The 22911-nt window shown below is 36.5% G+C and overlaps 1 protein-coding gene across 10 annotated transcripts in view; it reads left to right on the forward strand.

Annotated features, from left to right (window-relative positions):
- The window catches only part of PAM (peptidylglycine alpha-amidating monooxygenase), a 369904-nt gene that overhangs the window by 35206 nt on the left and 311787 nt on the right, over nt 1-22911 (forward strand). The window contains exon 1 of one of the 10 annotated variants that reach the window (XM_069088093.1): nt 22083-22104. The exons of the other annotated variants lie outside the window; for them this stretch is intronic. The gene's annotated coding sequence lies outside the window, so the exon portion shown is untranslated. Of the gene's footprint in view, nt 1-22082; nt 22105-22911 lie in introns of those variants that run through there. 10 annotated transcript variants of the gene reach the window in all.

Genomic DNA, 22911 nt, shown 5'->3' on the forward strand with positions numbered 1-22911 from the left:
TAAGCAATTAGGGTTAAGTAACCAGGTGTTTTGGGTGGGTGCTAAGTGTCTGAGCCTGGATTCGATCCCAGGTCATCCCGACTCTGGCGCCGGTGCTCTTACTCGCTGTGCTGCCTGTCCACCCCTATTTCTCTTTATTTTTGAATGTCTATCTTTTATCATGTATAGTTATGCTCCAATTTGTAGGGTATGTTACTTTGGGCTACGTTCTGCATTCTATTGCTCTTTGGAAAACATTCTTCTAATCATTCCTATGTTTTCTAGTAGCACAAAATAGTTCTTTCCTTTGTATTTGAAAGTCTGATCATTTGCAGAACCTATTATTTCAGAATTAAATTGTTAAATTCCTGGGCAGCTATGTGGTGCAGTAAATAGAACACCAGCCTTGGAGTCAGGAGGACCTAAGTTCAAATCCACCTTCAGACACTTGACACACTATCTGTGTGATCCAGGGCAAGTCACTTAACCCCAATTGCCTTGCCTTCCCCCCTCCAAAAAAATTGTTTAATTCAGTCACTATGTGTCTTGGAGTTTGCAGTCTTCATCTTTTTTTTTTTCTAGAGGCAATCTTATGAATTTTTTCAATTGGTATTTCAATGTTTATGTTCAGAAGTTCTGAGTCATTTTCTTCTATTAATTCCTTCTTTGTGGTGTTAAGGTTTTTTGTCCTGTCATATTCTTCTGAGAGACCTGTGATATTCAGGTTGTCTCTTCATGTCTTGTCATGAAATGAGTATCTTTTGCCTGTAGAGCAAGCATATTTTCTTTTATTGTTACTGGGTTTTTAAAAATTCTTTTCATCCAGATAGTGCTTTACTTATTTTTATTTAAATCCTCAATCTATTTTTCTCTCGTGTTTCTTTGGTGAAGTTCACCACTTCTGATTCCAATTTTTTTTTTTACACTTTGGTGTTCTCCTCAAATTCTGTACAGTCCCTGTCTCATCAAGTGTTGGATCATTTTTCTTTATTTTGCAGCATTTCTTCACAGATGCTTGAAGTCAGTAACTAGATCTGGAGGTTCCTGCTATTAGGAGTTTTCTTTCAATTTATCTGCTTATATTTAAGATCATGAGTTTTTGTCTTCCTGAAATCTTTGGTAATTCTAGTCTTTTTCCCCTTTATTTTCCCCTGTGACTTATTTTTTTTGACTCCCTACCCTCAGATTCTGGTTTCCATGGGGTCTGGATCTCAAAGCATCACAGCCTCCTCTCAGGCTAGTCAATTCAAGGTTCAGCAACCTAGACCTCTGTCTCCAAGTGATTTGGGGGTTGTCAGAAGTGGACCCAGCTGGATGTTATGCTCTTTCCCTCAGGCTTAGTAGAGTGCTACACAGCTCTCCTGCCGCACCCCCCCCAACACTGCCCCACCTCATACACATTGTCCTGGTTTCCTGGGCTGCTTTTTTTGTTCCTTAGTTTTTTGGCCTGGCACTGGTGCTATAGGGTTGTGGCTCCCAACAGACTTTTGCTCTTGAAAGACTGTAGCCACCTGGTTATCTGTTGTAGCCCTGGCAAATTTCTACACCCTGATGTCAGGTTCTCCATGATACTGGAAAGAAGGAAGGGGCACCAGAGTGTGGAATTTGCCATTGTAGTTTTGATGTTCATAGCATGAGAAGTAGAGGAGGAGTGTTGACTGAGCTCAGGGTCAGTGATTGTCAATTCATGGGCTTTTATTAATTTTTATTTTTTTAACTCTTTTTTTTTTTGCTTTTTGGAGGGCAGTTGGGGTTAAGTGACTTGCTCAAGGTCACACGGCTAGTTTTTTGTGTATCAAGTGTCTGATGCCGGATTTGAACTCAGGTCCTCCTGACTCCAGGGCCAGTGCTCTATTCACTGAGACATGCATGCAGCCCTTATGGTTTTTTTTTTTAACTTTTTGGATTCTGGGTGTCCTAGACGATAGAAATAGCTGAAGATGCTTTATCTTTGGTGCAAAATTTCTATTTTGGAAAAGATTGAGAGTTCAGAGGGGATCAGTGAAAATGTCTAGTCCAGGGAAGCCTGTGGCCTTGAGGTCACGTGTGGCCTTCTAGGTCCTTAAGCACAGCCCTTTGACTGAATCCAAAGTTCATAGAACAAATCCCCTTAATAAAAGAATTTGTTCTGTAAAACTTGGACATAGTGAAAAGGCCATGCCCAAGGACCTAGAAGGCCATATGTGACCTCACGGCCACAGATTCCCCACCCGAGTAGTCTTCCATCTTGTTGCTCATGTGACCTCCTCCATACCTTCTTATTCTTTGTGACTTGTCCATGTTTTACCATAAATGTTACATAGAAAGCCTACATATATACATAGAAAGCTTTATAGAAAGTGTGTTACTGCTGCTTCTTTTTGTCTCATTCTTGCTACATGACCAATTTACCTCTTTTTCTATTCATACACGTTCCCTGTGTCATCTTTCACTCTGCTTATTTTAACAATGATGACTTTTGCACAAGAAGTCAAATTTCAGCATTTTTAAACTTAATAGCAGTGTCATACTCTTGTGATTATTGTAAAAGTTGGGGCTACTACATGCTTTAAAATGAATTAATTGGTATAAGGAACTTTCAGTGAAGAACTTCCTTTTTCCAGCTAGTCAGTACTTTATGAAGTCTTAAGTTTTCAGGGGCACTGAAAAGTTAAGTACCTAGGGTTGAAAAGGCAGTATATCTGAGGAAGTATTTGAATACAGGATTTCCTGACTGAGGCTGATTCCATCTACTAAATTATGGAGTGTTGGGAACTGGAGGAGAATTGTTCAGGAGTTAGAGCTTTGGAATGTTGAGACAACACAGAGGAGCCAGAGGTAGAAGTAGGGACCTATACAAACCCATAGGGGATCACCTCCTTTATCTAAGTGTTTATAAGGGCATCTAGGTGGTACAGTCCTGGGCCTGGAGTCTGAAGACTAATCTTCCTAAATTCACATCTGGCCTCAGACACTTATCATCTGTGTGACCCTAGGCAAGTCACTTAACCCTATTTGCTTCAGACCCTCATCTATAAAATGAGCTGGAGAAGGAAATGGCAAACCACTCCAGTATCTCTGCCAAGAAAATCTCAAATGGTGTCACAAAGAATTGGACACAACTAAAATGACTAAACAACAAAGTTGTTTACAATTTCCCAGTCTTCCAGTTATGTGATTATGCTCTTAAGTAGATTCTCTTCATAGCCCCACTTTGAAATCCTAAAAATAAAGCTATGATGTTTAGTAATAAGGTACTAATTTCAGAAAAGGTTGACTACTTTCTCAAAGAAGGCTGGGGATTTTTGCTCTCAGACCACCTCATGATGGCACAACAAAGAAATGAAAACAAAAATAAAGCCCCACAAATAAGAAAATTAGCCATTACACCTTGTAAAAGATGAATGCTGTCTTCTGAGTCAAAAACGTGACAACATCAGAGATATGAAAGGATGGAAGAAGGGCTCCTCTGCAAAACCAGAAAGTAGGTAGAAGTGCTATGGAGGGAATACAGATCATCTGTGACTGGGCAGAACACTTGCAACAGGCCGTATGCTTTGGCCAACCAGTGACTCTTTTAGGTCACTGGGACTCATCTCAGGCTCCTTTTAGATGTATCCCTTGCGACTGAAAATGATTCCTCAGTTTTATCTTGGTTTTTAGATGCAATTCTGTTGAAAAATTTCTACATCACTAGATTAAGAAAGAAAACCACTTTCTCATTAGCCTATTTCTTGACCCTTTACACTTTGCTGGATAAGTAGATAATTGTCTTCATGCTTATTTCTATTGCATAGTTAGCCACTATCATTGTTTTGTGGATATCCCTTTTTCCCAGAACTATATGTGTATTGTATTGTATTGTATTGTGTTATGTTACGTTATGTTATATTATAATGTGTACCAGAGTTGACTCAGAGAGCTGATTGTTAAATTTTCAGTGTGAGCATTTTGTACCTTTAATATCAACAAATGCTGCAAATCAAGGCTTGATTTATTATTTTGTTGTCTAGACTTTTTTGATAGATAAATGTTAATAACATAGATTAAACTGAAAAGTGTGTCATACTAGCATTCCCCCCCCCTGGAGAATTGTTTATTAAATGTTTATCAGCATACCCCTGATTATTTCATTCCTAAATAAATATTATGTTTATGAAAGCATACATTTCAATCAAAGGAACATAATATATCATTTTGGATTTGGTTTTGATCCTAAAGTATTCTTAGTTTTACAATTAAGCCTGGTGTTTTATTTTGTTTTGTTTTTAGAATGGCATGAATTACTAGAAGTTAAGGGAATCTGGTAGTTGGTAAGATGTTAGACGTATTTCTTATTGTATCTTGATACTATGATTATAGAATTATTGATTTTAACCAGAAGTGTGCTCTAGTTGTTCTATTTTGGCAAAATTCATTGGAGCTTGGAGTGAAATGGAATTGGGAATAATATTTTCTAAATACCCTGAATCCTTGCCAAAGAGTAAATAGAGGTATTCTTTTTCCATTATTAGAAGTATCCTAAGCTCTGAAAAGCATAAATGTAATCCTCTTTTTTAGAATAATATTAAGTGTTTTTCTTGTAAGGCATAAAAAAGACAGCTGCAATGATGCAATAACATTGATATTGGCTAAATAAGAAAACTGTGCAAGAGACTGCACTTGTAAAATTGCTACCTGGGAGCTGTGTTTCTTAACCTATGACTTTGGAAGAACCTTTAGATATCAGAGAAAAAATGCTAATGGATTCAATAATGACATTTGTCATTAAAAAGTCACTTCACAATAAACAGGTTTAGAATTCATTGAGTCCTCTGGCTCTGTGTCACACTCACTGACTCTGTGACAACCTTCATTTCCTACTTAGCAAATCGAAGCTCGATAGCTAGAGCCCCAGGAAGTTGTTAAAGCAATTAAAGGCTTCTGTCTCTTAGCACATTGCACGGTTACCATAGTATCCTCTGCCTCCAAGTCTTTACTGATGATGTCAGTATGCATACAGGGGTTATTCAGAGCAGCTACAACAGGATGATTCACCCCTCACCAAAAATCATAAGCCCCTCTCCATTTGTTGAAGCTCCTAGTATTATTTTAGACATTCCCAGTAATGGAAGGTAAGTAATTCACACTGTTAAATGCCTATATTAAGCTGTTTTAGGTATATAGAATTTTTTTCTGTTTTTCATATGTGCATCTTTAGCTGAATTTATAGCATGTGGGGGCATTTTAAGCAGCTACCTAGAAAAGACTTGTGGGGTATTCTTAATTAAAGCTTTTATTATATAAAAATATAAAATTATTATTTTTATACTTATATATACTTATAAAAATACCTGTGAATGCATAATGAAAATCCTGCAGTCAAAATTATTAACTAGGCCAGTAGTATAGTAGTAAACAGCAATAGAAAAGTGAGTGAAGCCTTCTATTTTTACTGTTTCAAACAAACACATATACATATATACCTCCTGATATAGTTTGATAGATGTTTTAGTAAGTGATAAGAAACATTTTAAAATATGTGGCGTGTTTTAGTTACATAAACATTTGAAAAAGCTATAGTATTATGAGGGAAAGCATGGTATAGTGGATGGTGGGGGCGGGTTTAGACTTAGAGTCAATAAATCCAGAAGACTTGTATTCAGGTATTGACTCTGACCCTACCTAGCTTTATGGTCATGGTCAAGTCATTTAATCTCAGTGTTGCAGGCAACTTCTAAGGCTATGAGTTATAGTTAAATTGCCGATCTACATTGGTGGAAGAGTTTTCTTACTAGCCATTCCCTATACTGATAAAATCACAGATTGAGACGTCCCTGTTTCCCTCTCTCCCCCTCCCCCAAAAGAAAAAAGGAAACAAAGAAAAAGAAGGCTAGTGGGGTAATTTTGGATAAGTTGTGTAATGTGGGTATAGACAACAGAACTTCAAAAGATTTAGATAATATAAAGAAAAGAAGACTAAGAATATATGTTAGATAGCAAAATCCCCAGTGTATAAAATCAGAAACCCATGACTTATCTCTTTGCTCATTTCATTACTTGGGTATATTATTGTGCTAGTTGTTTGGGTTAACAACTATAAGAAATTGAAAATTCCGATTGGTTTGTTCTATGTTAACTTTTTGCTGTCTTATATTTTTTAGTTAAAATTATATTATAATCATAACATTAAATATATTAAATTTATAAATTTAAATATATAAAAGCATCTTTTCACTATGTATATTTTTAAAAGACATTTGCTTTAGAAAGAGGAATTTGTATCTCAGAATCATTTTGTTATTAAACAGATATCTCATAGAAGTGGCATGAATGAATTTTTTTCTTTAGAATTTAATATCCAATTTTCATTTTTCTTGTAATGTATTTCCCATCAATAGACAGTGAATAAAAGATGTTTCTGGCTTGGCTCTTGTAAGGGTATATTTTTCTCTATTCCCTTGCCTCTGAGCTTTTCTTTGTATTTCTTAGAACTGTGTCCGTTCAACAAGATTAATTGTATGTATTTCTTTTTATTGATTTCTAAAGAACATTTATAATGTCTTACTGTTAATGTTGCACTAAATATTATAGTTTTGGTTTTAAGTGATGGTACAGGACAGTTACCAATTTTAGCTTAACATTTGCTAGAGAAGAAGAAACAAAGTAGAGAGATGAAGAAAAATCTTTTATCCCTTCCTATGGCTGTAGGCTAATGCTAGCTGGGAATAAATAAGCAGACGTTTAGTTTGCTATTCTCTGTGGAAATGTTGATTAGAGATTGTATTTTGGAATTTGGATATGTTGAGTATTCTGGAATTATAGCTTGTCTTCCTACTGTTAAACTGTACAGTGGTTTTGCCTGACAGCACAGGAGTTGACACTTTAATAAAAACCTGCTGATATGTTTTCATAAAGAATTTCGGTTTTGGAAAAAATTAGAAAGATACAAAACCCAAATATTTTAATTACATTGTGACAAGGTTATTCCTATTGAAATAAAAATCATACCAACTTAGATTTATTCTTTAAAGTTTTCTCTGCCTCACAAATATTAAAAAAGCATATGAGAACTTCTTTACAAGTCTACTTTTTTTTGGGTATCATTGTGTTATGTCCTGGATATAATTGTATTAATACACTAAGACTGATAAATAGTTTATAAATAGAACAGGAAAAAAGTGATGTTACTTAACTTGTAAGAAGACAGAAAATCGAAGTTTGGGGTATTTGAAGGAATTCGTATGCTGGTGTTTTTGGTATGAAGATAGGACTTAGAGTAGAGAGGAATAATGTAATTCAGGCACTGAACTCCTTGAGGAAGAAATAAAAATCTCTAGGTGGTCACTAATAATCTCACACAGGTTCTGGATTTGGATTGAATGAACCTCAAAGGAGGCAAAGCTGCTGAATGAAGGAAGTAAGGAAAAAATAATAATGGTTAACATTTATGTATGACTTATTTTGTGCCAAGCTCTGTGCTAAGTGCTTTACAGTTATCTTATGTGATCCTCACAACAGCTTTGGGAGGTAGAGGTGCTATTATATCCCATTTTACAGATGAGAAAATTGAGGCAAACAGGTTAATAAGTGACTTGCTCAGAATCACACAACTAGTAAGTGTCTGAGACTCTATTCGAATTCAAATCTTCTTAACTCCAGGCCTGATGCTCTGTCCAAAGTCTGAAAGTGGCAATGGGGCAAGGAAAATTCCTACTCTGCTTCCATGTTGCCAGAGGGTGTGAGAGAAGATGCAATCGGTACTGTAAAGGAAGGCCTAGACTGCACTGTCATCCTGGTACCAATGGGAAAGAAGAGTAATGAGATTCAGGTTTCAATCAAGTCTAGTTGACAAGCATTTGTTAAGCACCTGCTGTATAACAGACACTGCTAAATGCTGGGGATTACAAAGAAAGGGATAAAATAGTCCCTGTTCTCAGGGGGCAAGTAGGTGGTACCAGTGAACAGAGCACTGGTCCTGGAGTCAGGAGGACCTGAGTTTGAATTTGGCCTTAGTTGACACACTAGCTTCGTGACCTTGGGCAAGTCACTTAACCCCAATTGTCTTGCCTTCCCCATTCCGAAAAAAAAAAAAAAATAGTCCCTGTTCTCGAGGGGGTCATAGTGTAATTCAGGAGACAGTAGGTAGCAACTCTGTACAAACAAGATCTATGCAAGATAGATTGGAAATAGTCACAGAAGTAAGGCGCTAGCATTGAAGGAGAATGGGAAAGGCTGTTTATAGAAGGTGAGATTTTGTCTGGGACTGTAAAGAAGCCAGGGAAGCCAGAGGGTAGAGATGAAGAAGCATCTCAGGCCTGGAGGACCAGCAGCAGACATGCATGGAGTTTGGAGGAGTGGCTGATGTGGTCAGGCTGTGCTTATGGAAGATTAGATGGATAGCTGAGTGAAAGATGGACTGGAATGGGCACTGAGAAGTCCCAGAGACTGAACCAAAGGCTATTGCAATAATCCAGTAGGAGGAAAAAGTAGAAATGGAAAAAAAAAATGCTTTCAGTGTTCTCTATGCTGTTGGTGGCTACTGAAAAGGTTTTTTGTTTGTTTTTTGCTTTTTGGAGGGGAGAAAGGCAGGACAATTGGGGTTAAGTGACTTGCCCAAGGTCACACTGCTTATAAGTGTTAAGTGTCTGAGGTCAGATTTGAACTCAGGTCCTCCTGACTCAAGGGCCAGTGCTCTATTCACTTTGCCACCTAGCTGCCCCAAAAAGTTTTGTCATATTGGCCCTAAATTGCCTGTTTTTGTATCTCTCCCTGTTCTTTTTGCCTTCTTGTGGCTCCTCACTGGTCAGTTCCCTTACGTTAAACATTTTAAATGGAAAGCTTAAATTGTGGAACGAATTTACATTTTTGTGAATGTAATTTGAAAAGAATATGTAGTATACTAAGAGTCAATCACCCTTTGAATTAACTTGAAATTTAGGATTATCTCATTTTAAACTCATGGTGAATTCTAGAATAATTATTTAAGGAGAGATGGTTCTGAAAGCTGCATGTTTTCATTTGGTCTAAGTGAGTAAAATTGCCAAGTTGAAAGAAGGCCTAATTGATCTTTCCAGGGCACTGCTAATTGTAACTTATCTTCTTTATTGATTTGTGTGATAACCTCTGTTTTTTCTGTATTGGAAGAAATTTCTTTATTATGTGGTATAAAGTTGTACTTGGGATTTTGCCATTTTTATAATTGTGTTTAAGAAGTCTTTTGCTTAGTGACTTTTGACATGGAATTTAGATAGAAAGCAGATAATTCTAGATAAAACATTTCATTGAATCAATTGGAAATTTAAACCTCATCTTCATGGCAACCAGTAATTATAGGATTGAAGTTATTTTTCTATGCTGAATTTACTTTTTAATGGCATAAATGGAATGAATCATGAGTTAACCTTCAATTTAATACAGTATTTTGCCTCATTTCTTTCTGCTAATATTTGTTCCAAATTACTATTCAGAAACATACAAATTTTGAGAGAGATGTAAAATACCTTATTGCCCATAACATTTTCAAGAGTATCCTGAATAACTTCTTCAGCAAGTATACATTTGGAAAGAATTTGGGAAGTTGGTTGGTATTGATGTTGTTTCATATCTTGTGAAATACAAAGTCATAGAAAGGGAAGAACTGACTGTTAGTGTATTCATTTTAATTCAACAAGCACCTAAAGCAACTATAGATGATATTGTGCATGTGCAAGTTTCCGAGGTTAGAAAGATAAAAAATTTAAAAATTCTTGCCCTCAGTCAGGTGATAATGATGAATATAAATTAATACAAGTTGGAATGTGTAGTCTTGAGTATCTTGAACTGGGTGACTTATATGCATCTCAAACTCATGAGACCCAAAGCAGAAATCATCTTTTCTCCAGAATCTCCCCCTCTTCTGAACTTCCATATTATTCTTGAGGGTACCACTATCTTCCTAGTCACCCAGGTTCTCAACCTCATTCTCAACTCCTCATTCTCACTCACCCAGTCTTTTCCTTTCTATCTTCAGGGGATATGTGATATAAATCCCTTTCTCTCTACTCCTTTAGCCCCAGCTGGTCAGGCAATGGAGGATCACTTTTTTTTCTGGGGGGATCAGGGAAGGTTTTATAGATGTGAGTGTTGCTACAGTACTTTCTTTCATTAGTGTGACTCTCCCTTCCACAGACTGAGATTCAGGCTCTTATCTCTTGACTGACTTATTATAATAGTCTTCTGACTGGTTTCCCTGCCTCAGTTCTCTCCCATTCCAGTCTAACCTCTACTAAGCTACCAAGATGATTTTTCTAAAGGGTAGGTTTGACCAGATCACATTCCTCCCCAGTGAACTCCTGTGGCATCCTATTACCTCAGGATCAAATATAATCAACTTTATTTGATATTTTAACACTTTTCAATTAGATCTTTCCCTTTTTTCCTACTTTTCAAGCTTTCATATGCTTTATGCCCTTCATGCACTCTGTAATCTAGTTATATTGGCCTTTTTGCAATCCTTTGAACATAATACATCTTTTCCTAGGATTTGCACTGGTGTCCCATACCAGAATTCTCTTTCCCCTCCCTTCATCCTGACTTCCTGCACTAATCAGCTCAAGTCCCATCTTCTGCAATAGAACTTCCTGCCTCCTCCAACTGCTAATGCCTTCCCCTTGAAGATAGCCTACTCTGTATAAGTCTAGTCTCCTGTACATATTACCTATTCCATTGTAACAAAAGTTTCTTAGAGGTAGGAACTGTCTCTTTTGTATTTGTATCCCTGGTGCTTAGCACAGTCATTGGCATGTAATATGCACTTAATAAATAAATGCTTTTCATTAATTTGTTCACTTAAATTTAATTAACTACTTTAATCAGAACACAATGCCTAAAGATAATTCACATTATATAATTGTTATTTAAATAATTTGAAGATTCATTATTTTGTTAGTGAGGATAATCCTTCCATGGATGTAGATCGCACAGCCTCAGCAAGGGATTGCTGTGACTGAAAAAAAAAAAAAAAGATTAACCCTTCTTCTGGTGGGCAAGCCTCTGATGAGGAGACTGTCCAAATTAAGCTTGGATGGTCCTTGGGCAGTAATAAGCCAATCAGCAAGAGACTATTGAGTGCTTACTAAGGGCTAGATACTGGTAAGCCCTGGAAATGCAAATAAAGGCAAAAACTAACAAACAGGCCTTGCTCTGGAAAAATATACAGTCCATTACAGTTATCCCTTCCACATTTTTACTTTCTCCATATACGGGGGGTAGGGGTCGACATAAGAAATTAGATGGGAATTTTGGAGTTTTGTGGAATTTGCAGATGACACCTGAAGGCCAGCAGACAACCCAGAAAAAGTTTAGAAACTAAAAAACACATATATGTATGGTAGACTATATCAACAAATTGTACCTTTTAATACCATATTAATTCAGACTTCTTCTCTGGTGCAAAGGGAGGGCCAAAAAAATTTTCTGTGGATTTTCCAAGTTTTATGGGCAGTGGGGGAAGGGGTGCCACACTTCTAACACCTGTGATGTCCAAGGGATAACTATACTTGGCCTGCGCTCAAAGCCTGTCCACCTTGGCAGGCCCTGTCAGAGCTTGTACCCAACTAGCAAAGCCTTCTGGGATCCAGGGTCTTGGAAATACAGTGTATCAGAGTACAGTGATAGAGCAGGGTAGCACTTTAGTTGATAAACAGAATAATTTCTTGGCAAAAGATGACAAAATATGACATTAGCTTAACATTTGCTTTGGCTGGAGTTTCAGTGAAGCTATAGTTGCTGCTTATTTGTTCGTCACCAAGAAAATCAGTACTATCATTCTCAGAGAAGCTATCTCAGCATAAAGTGAATTGTTTTAGCCGTGTTTAAAAGTAGATCAAGAGGGATGAATATTAATCATTTTAGTTGTAAAAAGATGTTTTGTAAATTTGAGGTCTTGAAAGATGAAATTGTCTGATCATTAAGCTTAACAAAGATGTTCATGTCCTGATATTAAGTAAGCAGAACTAAAATAAATTTATTTTCTTTACTCTCTGCCTCCCTGTGGTATCAGTGGCCTAAGCAATGTATGTCAATTATTTCAGAATGAGCTCCGATTACTAATGATTGACTGTTGACACAGTCCCTAATTTGACTACGACTATTTAGGCCTTGTGTTCATTGCTCTTTGGAGTCGGTGATTGACATGAAAAACAATGACAACCGAAGTCTTCTAGGTAAAGAGGTATTAGAGGAAACTGGAGAGTTGGGCCAGGCATAAAGGTTCCTGCTCCCTTGCCCATCCATCTGCTGAGTCTGGCAGGTTGAGATAGCTCTTCGTTTTACTTACCTGTTACTCGTCCTGGTACTCAACTCTTACTTCTGAACCTCGATGCCCTTGGTTCCCTCTTGGACGTTGTTAAGATTCTGGCTTTGTTTGCTTCCCCTCTGGACACTATCTCCTTCCTGCTTCTGGCCCTTTTAGCTCCATGGCCCATATTCCTGGTCCTCAGTAGTGGCTTCTTCATGCAGCATGTTTTCATCTGTACCACTGTAGGTTCAGTGTGGGCAGCTAGGAGGTACAGTGTGGTTAAACTGCTGCACCTGGAGTCAGGAAGATTTATCTTTCTGAGTTCAAATTTGACCTTAGACACTAGCTGTGTGACTCTGAGCAAGTCACTTAACCCTGTTTGCCTCCGTTTCCTCATCTGTAAAATAAGCTGGGGAAGGAAATGTCAAATCACTCCAATATCTTCTCCAAGAAAAACCCAAATGGGTTCACAAAGAGTCAGAAATGACTGAAAACAATTGAGCAAGGACAACCAGTATAGGACTTCTTGACTGACAACTTTCTTCCAATGCCACACACACACACACACACACACACACACACACCCTGCCTCACCCCCACAAATTGAGGAGATTTCAGTCAGTGCTGTACATCCCGTCTAGGGATCCTGAGCTGGCTTTTTGTACAAATGTAGAGAGGAAAGTACAACACTTTTTCCCCCTGAAGTTGCGATTTTATATTGAGATCACTCTATGCTCTAGTGCTATTTCCTCAGAATTGAGAAAGCTTAATAAGAAAGCCTACCTTTTGTAGTGATTACAAAGCTAGCAATTGAACCAGTGATTGGAAAGTAAGACTTTATGTTCCATATCAGTTAATTATCTGTTATCTGAACTGGCTCCCATCTCCTGTACTTTGTGCTGTTGTAAAGGTGCACTGTTTGTAGTATTTCAAGAATATTTTTAATGGCTTATTAGGTATTTAGTTCATATTTGTCATTTTTATGGCATTGACTTTTTTTGTTTCTAATAATAAATATATTTTTAAATATATATATGTATAGTATGTGTATACACACTTATACACATTCTTTTATCAGTCCTTAGATTTTTCTCCCTATTTTCTCCCTGCTCCTTTTTTTCCTTCTTCTCTCCTTATTTATTCATTGCAGTGATGCTGAATTTATTTAGTTCAGAAGTTTATAGCTTATTACTATAATTGATTATTGCTGCCCCATCACCATTCTATGTAATTTGCGAGTTTAATGCAAATTTAACCTTCTAGCCTTTTATATAAGCCCACTAGTTGTGATTTCATTCTAAAGTTGAATAAAAATAAATTCCTTATGTGTAACTAACAATATTTTTCAGGGGGTCATTTTTCAGTCCCAATGAATGTTAGCTGGAATTAGAGGATATCTTGGTGAGAGAACTGGGTTTTCCACAGAATAATGGAGCCCAGCTGCATTACTGTAGCTCAGTAGCTCCTTTTCCTTCTCTTGTAGGGACACAGCAGTAGCGTGAGAACTAAATGAAGTAATGGAAAGGTATATTAGCATAATCTATGTTACTATAGTTACTCTAGAATACTGAGGGAAAATAAAAGTGCTATATAGATATGGATTGGGGGTGGCTTTTTATAAAACCATGAAGTGAGTCTTTCTTACATTGTGGGTGCATTTTTTTTTTACTACTAACAAATGCTTGAAATATAATTTGTCAACGTAGTGAAGTAACATTGTCTTTATTATATTTGCACCATCTGTTAACCAGTCTCAGTAATTTCATTCTAAGCCAATTCTTAATTATCCATAATAATGAGGTCATATATTGAATGAATCTTAAATTTGATATTTTCCTGCTCCAAAACCTGATTAAAGGCAATAATTTTGATCATTTACTGGTCAGACCAGAATAGCTACTAGCAAGTGGCAAAAATGAACTCCCCTCTTCCTGTTTTTGTTTTAAACTTTTGAGGGCACTAATAAGCATTAAAGGGGTGAGACAGAAAATAGTACAGATAATAATTATTGTTATTATTTATATAGTGCTTTAAGGTTTACAGAGTTCTTTACTAACATCACCTTAATATACAAACTAGGTAATTACAGCCTTCTTTAATTTTGGCAAAAGATGACACTTTCTGAATTAAAATTATATCCATATTTATGTATACATACACATATATGCATATATATAGTGTAAGTTTATAAATATATGTATATGATATATTGTCCCAGATACCTAGAAGTCATAAAACTCCCTCTGCATGAATTTTAGAAATATGGTCATGCTCCTGCACCTCCTTGTAGTATTTTCTGTCTTTTGCAGCACTGAATAGAAGGCAAGTATAGACATCAGAAAGATGCCTGGCTCAAGTCTTATCTCTTTAACATACTAGCTGTAAGACTATAGGCAAGGGTTTTGTTTGTTTGTTTGTTTTTATGAGAAAGACTGGTTGAGGATAATAAAGAATGACAGAGGAACATTCCTTTATACCACGCTCTACTTCTGATCCTTAACTACTTGGTTTTGGCTTATTGTAGTAAAAGGGTTTCTGAAATCCTTGAGGATTCATTGCTGTTCCCATTTACTTTTACTTGGACCTCAGTTCTACTTCAAAATTAAGAAGAGTTAAATTCAATTGGAGGAACAAGAAGATATTTAAAAGCAAATGAAAAAATTTGCCACTGGAAATATTTGGAAAATTTCAGTAATCCAATTTTTAAAAATGTACTCATGTTCAACTTTAGCATGAATTACCTTTTTGAAAAATGTCTTATTGATGTCTTTGATCTATACATTAAAATCATTTGTGAGAACAATTAAGCAGAAACAGTCTACTGCATTTGACAATATGTGCTATTCTGTTCTAATAGATTTCTATTTCTCTCCCTTAAGGAAGGTTGTTTCATTACCTCATCTTCACTGGGTTTTTCATTTTTCAGAGTTTAACTTCCTTTTAGTGATCTTTTCATTGACACTGTGTTTATCATTCTGCTTGTTTCACTCTCATTCTTTTTTTAACTACACAGATTTTGCATGAGAGGTTTTTTAGTTATTCTCCAATCAAAGGGAACCAAATATGTATCTAATTCTTTTCTACCATGAAAAGTATTCCAGTGAATCTTTGACATCCTTAGGATCGGTGCCCAATGATGGGATTGCTGAGTTAGAATATGGACAATATAGTCACTTTTCTTTCATAAATTCAAATTGATTTCCAGAGAGGTTAATCTACTTTGCAGCACTGTTAACACTGTGCTCGTTCTCTGATAGCCTCTCTAGTACTGACTTTTTCATAGGATATGCTTTTAAGACCTCAAAATATTATAGAGATTTGGACCTGTTTAAACTTCATCCTCACCTCATCCCTTTGCATGGTTGGGAACTTCTTTTAGTGGCAGAGTTAGACTGAAATATCTATAATAGAAACAAAAGTATTTTAAAGAAGGAATTCATGGTGTCATTGGATAGCACATTTTGTTCTTAATTGGTAGTATTTATACTGTTATTGTTGTCCGTTCAGTATGTGGCAATTTTAGCCTCCTTTTATGAAAGAGAATCTGTGTTGCATCTCCTGTACTGTATAAAAATGCACAGCTCTGGTAGTTATACTGGATGGTTTTGCTATAGTAATTAAAACACATATGGATCTCATTTCTCTCCCAAGTGTTTGATTGGCAGATATTCTGTGATCAACACTACTCTATGCTGAACACATCAGCACCATCTGCCTTCAGTCTGCTTGGATAGGATGGCCTCAGAGGAATTTCCTGATTATTGCATGAGCTAATTTTAATCCCTTAATTTGAATAGACTACATCCCCCTTACTGGAGCTGTGAAAAATTATATGGAAAGTTATATATCTAAAAGTTTGCATGCCAATAGTGATAATATTTAATAAAATTTTCACTTATAGAGTTGTTATATCTATCATGCTTTTCCTCCGATGTAGATGTTTAAAGCTAAAAATAAACCACCCTCCATCGAAAGGCAAATGCTTTAAATAAATCAGGGGATGGGGACTACATTTTCAGCCACTTTTTGCCCATGATAGTTTTAATTTGAAGTTTTATACTTTCAGCCATTAATTCACATGAACACACGTTTCTTAAGCACCTACTCTACACATAGTTCCATGCTGGGCATAGTGAAAAGGGTTTTGGGTTTGGAGTCAGGTCATACTAGGTTTGAAACCTGCTCCTGCCACTTACTAGTGACAGGCTTATGGACAAGTCACTAAAATTCTGTGATTTCTCTTTGATTTCACCAGCTCTGAAATACCTCTCTCACAGGGTTGCTGTGATAGGCAATAATGCACAAAAAGTCCTTTGTCAACTTTGAAGCCATTATCTAAATGTTAGATCTCATAAAAATCATCAGTGATACTATTGGAAAAGATGATTCCTTCCTTCAAGAAGATTATCATCAATGTTTCACTTCTTCTGTGCAAGTATTAAAGGATGAGGGATTGGTGAGGGAGAAGTCTCTGGTAGCTGGTGAGACCAATCATGGAAAGCTCCACCTGAGATAAGTCTTGACAGGAAGAGAAATACTCCAATGGGTGAGAGACACAGTGACCTGATAATCTTATGAGTCTCTTCTAGTCTTGGGCTCATTTGTATGGCACATACAAATGCACTAAGTTGGACTAAGTTGGAGAGTGCAGAATGTCTGGAATATAAGGAGGTGGAAAGGAGAAAGAAGTATGAAATAAGGCTTCAAATGTAGCTTGGAACTGCAGGATGTGGAGACTGTTGCAAGGCAGTTAAAAAGGAAATGTCAGGTCCCAAGGCCAAGAAAACACTTTAACGTGTGCCTTATAATCTTTACTCAGATAAATTATTCCTTCAAATGCTGTAAAATTCTATGATGATTTTTATGTACTGGAATTTTTTTGAAAGCTCTATTACTCATATATTTATCATCATTAAATTATAATTCTTTAATAAATTCATATAGATACATACATTAGAGTTTATTATTTTTATTAAGTAATAACTACATGAAATGACTTGAATGAAATGCATTCATCCATGTATCTGTATGTAGGAGTTCTATTTAAAATACCAGTGATGCAAGAAAATATATTTTAAGAAGAAATAGAACAAAGGATATTTATATTGCTTTATGAATGTGTGTATAGAAGCTGGATATCATGTGTGTACAATATACATACGTATACATAATGCCTTGTGTACTATTTTGCATCTAAAATTAGATGGAGGAGAATTGTGATTTTTATAGAGTCTTAACTATCTAGTTAGGATGAAAAAGCATGATCTGCCATACTGGTGACACAGCAGGCTGGCCTTTTTGCCTTAAGGTTGTCAGAACAAAGAATGCAGGAACAAGGGCAAAGAAGATTCCCAAGAATGTTAGAATGATCTGATTGTAGTGGATTCTGTGTAGGATTCAAGTTGTAATAAAGATGAAGAATGACTTTGGGTACCAGGGTGGGGTCATTTACCAAAAATTAGATCAGTGAAGTTAATGATTTCATAGTATGAATGAAAAGTGAGTGATTTTGGAGCTGTGCCAGTGGAAAACAAGAAAAATAATTTTTAATTTACAGTATCCTGTTATCTTTTGTGTTGAGAAGTGGTTTTTCCTATAAATTCAGTCTCAGCATTACATTTTCTTTTCATCTACAATCTCCTCGATTCAAACCTGAAAGAATGGAATACTTCTGGATAGGTAGGAATGGAGAGTGGGGTGGGGAGGAAGAGAGTTTTTATTTTCATCAGTGTAGCATATATTCATTGTTCATCATTTAACTTGTATTTACTGAGGGATAGCAGTTCCTTTGCCATAGTCCAGGTAAGAAAGGATTATATTAGATGCAAGATGCTATCCTGGTGATGGAAGAGGATACAAAGATGAATAGAATAAAGTCCCAGCCTTCAAAGAATCTTAGAGTAAATCATTGAATCCTAGGAAATTAGAGCTGAGAGTGATCTGAGATGTCATCCAGGCCAGCTGCCTCATTTTATAGATGAGAAAACAGGTTGAGAAGGTAAGTAACTTGCTTCGGGTTACTCAACCACAGAACTTAGTTTTGTAAAGAGAGACTGGGAAGCTAGGGTGTAGAGAGGAAGCTGACAAGTAAATAAATAACAGCTCATTTATATATTGCTTTATGGTTTACAAAGTGTTTTCCTCACAGTAATACTGTCAGTCTGAGCACATCATATGATTGTAGGAATTGCATAGGGCAGCTAGATGGCACAGTGGATAGAGTGCTGGCCTTCGAGGCAGGAAGACTCATTTTCCTGAGTTCAAATTTGACCTTCGACACTTGTAAGCTGTGTGACCCTGGGCAAGTTACTTCACCCTGTTTGCCTCAGTTTTCTCATCTGTAAAATGAGCTGGAGAAGGAAATGGCAAACCATTGTAGTATCCTTGCCAAGAAAACCCCAAATGGGGTCATGATGAGTCAGACACAACTGAAAAATGACAAAAGGAACCTTATAGTCTCTCCTGTGAATGCAACTCATATGGATTCGCCTAAGATCAATTTGGTTCCTTATGTACCAGGCTAAGGTACATTGGAGCTAAGGTAGGGGAAAGGGGCTAAGGTCACTCTCATTTTTCCTTGTTCCTATAACTCCACATGCCCTAACTTCAATGCTTAAATTATTTCTTTTTGTTGAAATCTCTCTCATTCTATAAGGCTTCTTTCTCCAGGAAACCTTTCCCAACCTTTGAATATCTGAAATGTCTCTCACTTTGTATTTCTTATAGTATGTTTACCTCTAAGGTGCACTTGCTATTTTTATCAATATTTATGTGTTTCTCCACCATTCCTCTCTAACAGATTAGAAACTCCATAATGGCAGAGATCATATCTTCATATTTTTATGACCAGTAACTTCCACATATTAAATAAAAAAGCATTCCAGACATGACCTCAAGAAAACCTTTACCAAACCATAGGCAAGTCACTTGTCTGAGGCTCAGCTTCCTCATTTGTAAAATGGGGACAATAACAGCTGTTGTTCCATCCTCTCAAAGAATTTGTGAGGCTCAGATGAGACAGTATATGTGTATTCTCACAGGTTGAAATACTGGCTGCCCTGTTGGCGGACAGGGTAAGAGCCTGAACTCTCATGGACACATTCTGGGATTTGTCTTCCTCAGCTGGGAAGAGACTCAGTTGTAGCTGCCTCTGAGCTAGAGGGTGGAGTTTCTAACATCACAGGAGATGTTAAATGACTGTGCAAGAGTGACAGAGGGAAATAAATGAACAGGTAGACACTAAGGCACACATATAAGGAGTCTGTAAGCCAAAGAGTGTATTGTAATGGGAGATCAAGAAGAGAGAGAGGAGAGCCCAGCTGTAGAGCAGGGAGGGAGCAGAGGATAACTAAGGGAATACTGAGGAGGATCCCTGCGGGCATCTTGGCATTAAGAACTTAAGACTGAAGCTGCCCGTTAAACTCTCCGTGTTAAGGACTGAGGAAAGCTTTGAAAGGTTTTACTCCCCTGAAATTCCCCTTGATACGCCTGCCTGTAGGCAGTAACAGGTGCCATATATAATTCTGCTTGTTACTCTTTTAAACCTATTACTTTGCTGTTCTCGATAGTTCTTTAAAGGTGGATTTCTTTAAAGATAATATTGATTTTGATTATTTTTGAGTTCTTAGTATTTTTAATCTGGTACAGAGAGTACAAATGGGGAGATGGCAATGACTCATCACTGTCTGAATGCACAAGAACTTAAATAGGTTAGGGTCAACCCAGCCCCAGTGATCAGACCATTTTTGATCCAAGAGCTCTGAGCTTTTATGATTTTATTAATAACCTGTATTTCTTCTTGCTTCCCAAAAAAGCAAAGGAAGGAACCTATGACTAATGGAGCTTTTCCCTAGGCACTTGAATAGTAGTGCCACTCAAAGTGTGGTTGCTCACTCATAAAACAGAAGAGAATAGCAGAATGAATTAGTAACTACATTCCAGCAACATGTTGTTTACAAGAGACACACTTGAAACAGAAAGACTCACAAAGAAATAAAATAAGGGGCTAGAACAGAATCTAATATGCTTTAGCTAAACAACAGCAACAAATAAAAGACAGGGGTAACAATCATGACCTCAGACAAAACAAAAGCAAAAATAGACCTAATTAAAAGGGATAATCAGGGAAAATGTGTTTTACCACAGACTATGAAGTAATATTAATGTATTTTCTGGCAAGTTTCTCTTATAGAGGCCTCATTTCTGAAATGTATTCTGAGTATAGAACTGAGTCAAATTAATAAATATAAGAGCCATTCCCCAATTGGCAAATTATCCAAGAATATAAACAGGCAGTTTTTAGAAGAAGAAATCAAAGCTATCTATAGCCATATGAAAAAAGTCATTGTTGATTAGAGAAAGGCAGATGAAACAATTCTGAGGCACTACCTCAGACTTATCAGAAATGGAAAATTCTGGAAGGGATGAGGGAAAAATAGATATATTAATGAACTATTTGTAGAGTAGTGAAATGGTACAACCAGTCTGGAGAACAATTTGGAACTAGGCTCAAAGGGCTATAAAACACTGCATATACTTTGACTCCTTAATACCACTACTAGGTCTGTAGCCCAAAGAAATCAAAGAAAAAGGGAAAGGGCTATCTGTATAGGAATATTTTAGCAGCTCTTTTTATTGTGGTAAAGAAGTGGAAATTGAGGGGATGGATCATTTGGGGAGTGGCTGAATAAGTTGTGGCATATGACTGTGAAAGAGTATTATTGGGCTATGGAAAATGATAAGGGGGTTGATTTCAGGGGAAACATGGGAAGATCCTTATGAACTGATGCAAAGTCAAGTGAGAAGAACCAGGAGATCATTGTGCACAGTAACAGCAATGTTGTAATGAAGATCAGCTGTGAAAGACGTGGCTACTCTGATCTAAGACAATTCAAAAGACTCATGAAGAAAAATGATCTCCAAAGAGAGAACTGATAAACTCTGAGCTCTGAAGTATAATTTTCTCACTTTCTTTGTTTTTCTTGCTTTTTTTCCAATATGGCTAATATGGAAATATGTTTTATATAATTTCACATGTATAATTGATGTCATATTGTTCACCTCAGTGGAGAAGTTGGTGGGAGGGAGGCAAGGAGAGAATTTGGAGCTCAAAAAAAATTAGGAGTATTAAAATGAATAAATAATAATTTTTTTTAAAGTATGGCTGCTTAGATTGTAGGAAGGTAGGGTGCCAAACATTCAAAGTCAACCTCCATGACACATAAAGGGCCTAATCTGGGAGTAATAAACTCTGAAGGAGTAAAAGTGATCTTCAGCCAAACTTTGCCCTACCTAGTGATATACATGCTACTTTCATATCTAAATATTTTGCAAACCTTAAAATACTATTTAAGAACCAGTTATTTATTATTGTTATTATCACTAGCTCCTAAACATATCAATCTGTTAGATATTCCTCACTGTTGCCAAACAACAAGCTGTTAAAATATATTAAAGGCTATTCTAAAAGGACTATGTATACAATCATAGTCTTTTTACTCAGACATACTATGAGGTAGAACTCTGAGATGCTCATTGGAAATCAACATATAAGACAAGATCTTTAAAGGCAAGAACTATAAAATGTGAAGCAAAATCCATTTGGGTAAAAGATATAATACAAGATGAGGACCAGAATCAGAACCAGGAGATACAAAGTTGACATTTCTGAATAAGGGCCAGAGTAAAAAGAGATAATAAATTTCACTCTAAGAAAGGCTAATTTCAAGTAGTGAGGTTCTCAGAAGTTTTTTTGTTTGTTTTCTTCATTTTGGTAGAAAGCACTGATGGGGGCTCTATGCTGGAGACAGCTGGTGGTACAATGGATAGAATGCTGGGTCTGGAGCCAGGAAGACCTGAGTTCAAATCCAGTCTCAAACAAACATTTGGTAACTTTGTGACCTTGGACAAGCTAATTAATCTCTGTTTGCCTTACTTTCCTCTATTGTAAAACGGGGTTAATAATAGAACCTATTTCCCAGTATTGTTGTAAGGATCAAATGAGATAATATTTGTGAAAAGTATTTATCATTGTATCATGGCACATGGTAGGCACTATATAAAAGCTTATACCCTTTCCCTCCCATCTAGCCGTCCTAAGGAAAGTAGCCTGGATGCCAGTTGTAAGACAGGTCAAAGCTTCAAACTATATTGATGAGCCTCTCATTCAAGCAAAATTTGGAATACAGGATTAAGCACTGGGGAAGGGGGGTAAAATCCTGACTTTGAGTGTTGCTACTGGAAAACTGGTGATCAATATTATCTTTTCTGATTTTGCTCTGTATGTATGAAAGGAAAGGAGAACCGAAGTTAGAGTGGAACAGCTTAGCAGGTGATAGTGGTAAATATTCTTAGCACATAAAAATTGGGTGACCAAGAAACCTCAAGTTATGTTAGAGTGGTTGTCTCCAAAATGTTTTGATCCTACATCTCTATCAGTAAAAAAGAAATTATTCATACATCTCTCTCTCTATATATATGTATATACATATACATATGTATATTTAGTTTTTTGTATCATATACATACATAAACTACTGTACTTCTAATTATATACATTATAAAATCTTTAAAATACATTTTTAAAAAGGTTGGATAATGATAAAGCAATATATGATCCTAAATCAATATGGAGCTCCTGGAATATATTGATAAAGAGAGAGACATGGTCAGACTTGTGTTTTAAGAAAATGACT

This window comes from Petaurus breviceps, unplaced genomic scaffold (genome assembly GCF_028583685.1).
Source record: "Petaurus breviceps papuanus isolate PSGF00001 unplaced genomic scaffold, PetGlider_PUasm1.0 184, whole genome shotgun sequence".
In the NCBI taxonomy this organism is placed as follows: Eukaryota; Metazoa; Chordata; class Mammalia; order Diprotodontia; family Petauridae; genus Petaurus; species Petaurus breviceps.